Source organism: Schistocerca serialis, unplaced genomic scaffold (genome assembly GCF_023864345.2).
Source record: "Schistocerca serialis cubense isolate TAMUIC-IGC-003099 unplaced genomic scaffold, iqSchSeri2.2 HiC_scaffold_344, whole genome shotgun sequence".
Taxonomy (NCBI): Eukaryota; Metazoa; Arthropoda; class Insecta; order Orthoptera; family Acrididae; genus Schistocerca; species Schistocerca serialis.
Genome location: NW_026047916.1, coordinates 22,501 through 27,500, shown reverse-complemented (window position 1 = coordinate 27,500; position 5,000 = coordinate 22,501). Strand labels below are relative to the sequence as shown.

The 5,000-nt window shown below is 52.2% G+C and overlaps 1 non-coding gene across 1 annotated transcript in view; it reads right to left on the bottom strand.

The window, feature by feature from the left end:
• The window catches only part of LOC126445515 (small subunit ribosomal RNA), a 1,910-nt gene extending 1,268 nt beyond the window's left edge, over positions 1-642 (bottom strand). The window contains exon 1 of the ribosomal RNA XR_007583013.1: positions 1-642. This exon is cut by the window's left edge and continues 1,268 nt beyond it. This is a non-coding gene — a ribosomal RNA (small subunit ribosomal RNA).
• Between the last annotated feature and the right edge of the window lie 4,358 nt (positions 643-5,000).

Sequence of the window (5,000 nt, the reverse complement as noted above, 5' to 3'; positions counted from 1 at the left end):
CTTTTTAACCGCAACAACTTTAATATACGCTATTGGAGCTGGAATTACCGCGGCTGCTGGCACCAGACTTGCCCTCCAATAGATACTCGTTAAAGGATTTAAAGTGTACTCATTCCGATTACGGGGCCTCGGATGAGTCCCGTATCGTTATTTTTCGTCACTACCTCCCCGTGCCGGGAGTGGGTAATTTGCGCGCCTGCTGCCTTCCTTGGATGTGGTAGCCGTTTCTCAGGCTCCCTCTCCGGAATCGAACCCTGATTCCCCGTTACCCGTTACAACCATGGTAGGCGCAGAACCTACCATCGACAGTTGATAAGGCAGACATTTGAAAGATGCGTCGCCGGTACGAGGACCGTGCGATCAGCCCAAAGTTATTCAGAGTCACCAAGGCAAACGGACCGGACGAGCCGACCGATTGGTTTTGATCTAATAAAAGCGTCCCTTCCATCTCTGGTCGGGACTCTGTTTGCATGTATTAGCTCTAGAATTACCACAGTTATCCAAGTAACGTGGGTACGATCTAAGGAACCATAACTGATTTAATGAGCCATTCGCGGTTTCACCTTAATGCGGCTTGTACTGAGACATGCATGGCTTAATCTTTGAGACAAGCATATGACTACTGGCAGGATCAACCAGGGAGCTGCGTCAACTAGAGCTGAGCAGCCGGCCGCCCGGGAGTGTGTCCCGGGGGCCCGCGCGAACACGCAAGCGTCCGCTCAATTATTCTGCAAACAGGAGGAGGCTGAGCTCCCCTGCACAATACACCTCGAAACCCTCTCAGGTCCCGGCGGCGCGCAGCGCCGTCCTAAGTACTTGGTCGGGTTCGAGAGGGGCGCAATCGCCCGGAGTTTGGCGAGTAGACGCTTTAGGTGCGACCACCCGTGCTCCCAACTGAGCTTGCCGCTGCCGACAGAGGCCCGGGAGCGTGCTGTCGTGGCATTGCCGGCGGGAGACAACACGCGCCACCTACGGTGGCCGGCAGCTCCAACGCCAGCGCCACAGAAGGACAAAAGCCCCACTTGGGTGCCGAAGCGAACTCTCCCAGCACAGCGCACGCGCCAACACGTCCGCACAGCTGCGATACAATCCACCTGCGAGAACCGCAGAGGCGACCGAGCAGCAGACGGCGTCGCGGCGCCGAGCGCCGGGCGGCGGCGCATCCTCAGCGCACACAGTCCTCAATCGGACCAGCACACTGCAGATGTCCACCGCGCTTCGCACCGGGCCCGCGAGGACCTACTTTGGCCGCACGGCGCCGCGTGCAGGGTGCGCCGGCGCGCAGCTGCGCCGCCTGCCGCCTCCGTCGGCCGGCGCGCCTGCCACTGGCCGCCCCCACCAGCCGGCTGTAGCGCGTGCGCCCACGCACCGCGCGGCCAGCACGCCGGGAGGCCCCCCCTCACCGGCCGGGGACGGTCCCACCCAGCCACCGCCGCGTATCGCTTCACACCCACATGCCATTCACGTTCGTGGGCATGGTGGGTATCGCTGAAACAACCGGTTGGTAGCTCAACCGATCGTCGCCATCACTGATTCACCTCTAGCGAGAACAACCGCACCACAACGGTTTACCAGTTCTTCATTTGCGTAACGTCACCAGCAAACGTAGACGTCCATCGCCATTTGCAAATTCAACGATTGTTGCATGCCTGTGTCAGGTGTCACGACACACTATGTCTGCCCACATACACGCAACAACATGTGCACGCTTCGCGAACACGTGGAAGGTGGCCCCCGTACGTATGCGATGTCCATTGCGCGAACGACTGTCAACCGGCCTCTGTCGCATGTCGCAGATGTGGAACGCAGTGCACCATGCTATCACGGTGTGTGAGAAGAGACGACTACGTCTGACAACACGCGCCACTACATCAACAGACGGCTCATGCTGATCGCCATCCACGGCATACCATACTTCAATCCAGCTCTTATAGGGAGACGACACGTAGCTGAGTGCACAATATTTGGACCGTATGGTTCGCCGTTGTTGGCGCAGTCGTGGTACGGTCACACATGTACCACGATGTATCATTCAGTACATGAGGACCAATGTGCAGTACAGTGTGTGATTTGGACGTACAACATCAGCGGACAGTTGACACAAGCCGTACCACAACGTAGGCTGTGCTTCGCCATGCGAATGCCAATGAACAACTGCGAAGGGCATTGAGCATGTACGTCCTGCTGCCATCCGCATTACAGTGTATAGCTGCAAGGTGTTTAACATGAAGCGATACTCTGGGGACCGGGCAGTGCGAGTAGCAAACTATATTGCGGGGGTTGCAGTTAGGCAACACTACACTAATTTAACGCGTCGTATGACAATTACAGAGCAGGTTAAGGCCCAACGTGTGTTGGGTTAAGGTACAATATAGGTTAGGTTAAGGTACAATATAGGTTAGGTTACGGTACAATATGGGTTAGGTTAAGGGACAATATGGGTTAGGTTAAGGGACAATATAGGTTAGGTTAAGGGACAATATGGGTTAGGTTAAGGGACAATATGGGTTAGGTTAAGGGACAATATGGGTTAGGTTAAGGGACAATATGGGTTAGGTTAAGGGACAATATAGGTTAGGTTAAGGGACAATATAGGTTAGGTTAAGGGACAATATAGGTTAGGTTAAGGGACAATATAGGTTAGGTTAAGGGACAATATAGGTTAGGTTAAGGGACAATATAGGTTAGGTTAAGGGACAATATAGGTTAGGTTAAGGGACAATATAGGTTAGGTTAAGGGACAATATAGGTTAGGTTAAGGGACAATATAGGTTAGGTTAAGGGACAATATAGGTTAGGTTAAGGGACAATATAGGTTAGGTTAAGGGACAATATCGGTTAGGTTAAGGGACAATATGGGTTAGGTTAAGGGACAATATAGGTTAGGTTAAGGGACAATATAGGTTAGGTTAAGGGACAATATAGGTTAGGTTAAGGGACAATATAGGTTAGGTTAAGGGACAATATAGGTTAGGTTAAGGGACAATATAGGTTAGGTTAAGGGACAATATAGGTTAGGTTAAGGGACAATATGGGTTAGGTTAAGGGACAATATAGGTTAGGTTAAGGGACAATATAGGTTAGGTTAAGGGACAATATGGGTTAGGTTAAGGGACAATATGGGTTAGGTTAAGGCGCAATATGGGTTAGGTTAAGGCGCAATATAGGTTAGGTTAAGCGACAATATGGGTTAGGTTAAGGGACAATATAGGTTAGGTTAAGGCGCAATATGGGTTAGGTTAAGGCGCAATATGGGTTAGGTTAAGGCGCAATATGGGTTAGGTTAAGGCGCAATATGGGTTAGGTTAAGGCGCAATATGGGTTAGGTTAAGGCGCAATATGGGTTAGGTTAAGGCGCAATATGGGTTAGGTTAAGGCGCAATATGGGTTAGGTTAAGGCGCAATATGGGTTAGGTTAAGGCGCAATATGGGTTAGGTTAAGGCGCAATATGGGTTAGGTTAAGGCGCAATATGGGTTAGGTTAAGGCGCAATATGGGTTAGGTTAAGGCGCAATATGGGTTAGGTTAAGGCGCAATATGGGTTAGGTTAAGGTACACATTGTTGTAAGGAAAGGTGTATTGGGGGGGGGGGGGGGGGGGGGGCGGCGGCGGCGGCGGCCGGTTTGTTGATTGTGATTATAGTAAGTGGATGCCTGCGGCATCATCTGATTTGCCACGTCAGGATGCACCTTTGGCTCATGACAGGCGGCGCTCTGATTCCATGCTTGTGGCAGACCTGTGTCTTTCATTCCTGCCATTGTTTGTGTGCTGTGACAGGAGGCAGTATTGTGATGTTGGGTGTACCCCTGTGTAGGACGTGTGTGGGTGTTGGTGGCTTAGCTGAGCAATGGTGGTTGTCGGAAGGGTGGGATATTCTGTTTTGTGAGTGGACCTCCCGGTCTGGTTATGATAGTGTGGATTGTCTAATGTGGCGGAGAGGATGCACTGGGTGTTGTTCCATGCTGGTGCTTACATATTGTCTCTGTGCCTGTTACAGGCAGAGAGTAGTGCGTGATAAGAGTGTCTGGCTGACGTGTGGTTGTGATTGTGAGCAGAGTCTTTCAGCATGTATACGGACAGTTGTATACATTATCTGTATTTTGATGGCTCTATCTATTACTAATCAGCGCCGTGTATACGTTTCATCCGGTTCCAGTCGAAACTGTTGTATCTCTGTACATTAGTGACACGGCGAGGCCGCCATGTAGTTACTCGTCTCGGCAGCTTCCACCGGTGTATGGCAAATGATTATAAGGAATCAGTCTAGTCGTCAATACCGATAGTGTGACGTCACATGTCTGGGGTGGGGGACGCTGCGCCCTTCTGGTGGGTCATGGCCTAGAAAGACTCTTCCCACGCAGGGGGGGCTTGGACTGTCATTGACTCTTCCGAGTAATATACTTGCCGTACGTTTTTGCGACTGCGAGTGCAACGCTCACCGGTACCGACATGGATGGAGCGCCTCCTAGCTGCCGCTGAGCATCTGCATTCGTACAGAGAGCAACGCGATCGCGTCTGTAGCTCGTACGTGGTACAGCTCGCAGCTCATGTATATGGACAGCGGGAATGTCGCATATTGGACATAACTCTTCATGAAACGCACGTTATAGGGGTGGATTGCACATTGCGAGTGCGAGCAAAGTCCGCCGTTCATCCGCTGGAGTTGCGAGTTGGGCGGTTGGGGTGGGGCACGGACGGGTGCAGGTGGAGTGATTGCCGGTCCACGACTTCGTGCGGCAGAGGCGCTGGCGTTGGGGTGCTGTTGTCGACAGAGGATGCAGGCTTTGTGGGTGGGGTCGAAAGAAGGGCACTGTGGGCCCATGGCTGTCTTAGTCGGCTTGGCGTCTCATAGATGACGGTATCGTCGTTGCAGGAGGTCATGTTGCGGGAGACCTACAGATGGCGGTATGTTTTGCGGTGCGCTCGACATGGCGGACGTAGTGTTGTCAGATTCGCATAGATGGAGGTATTGCATGTGGTTTCGCCGTATTTTCATAGAT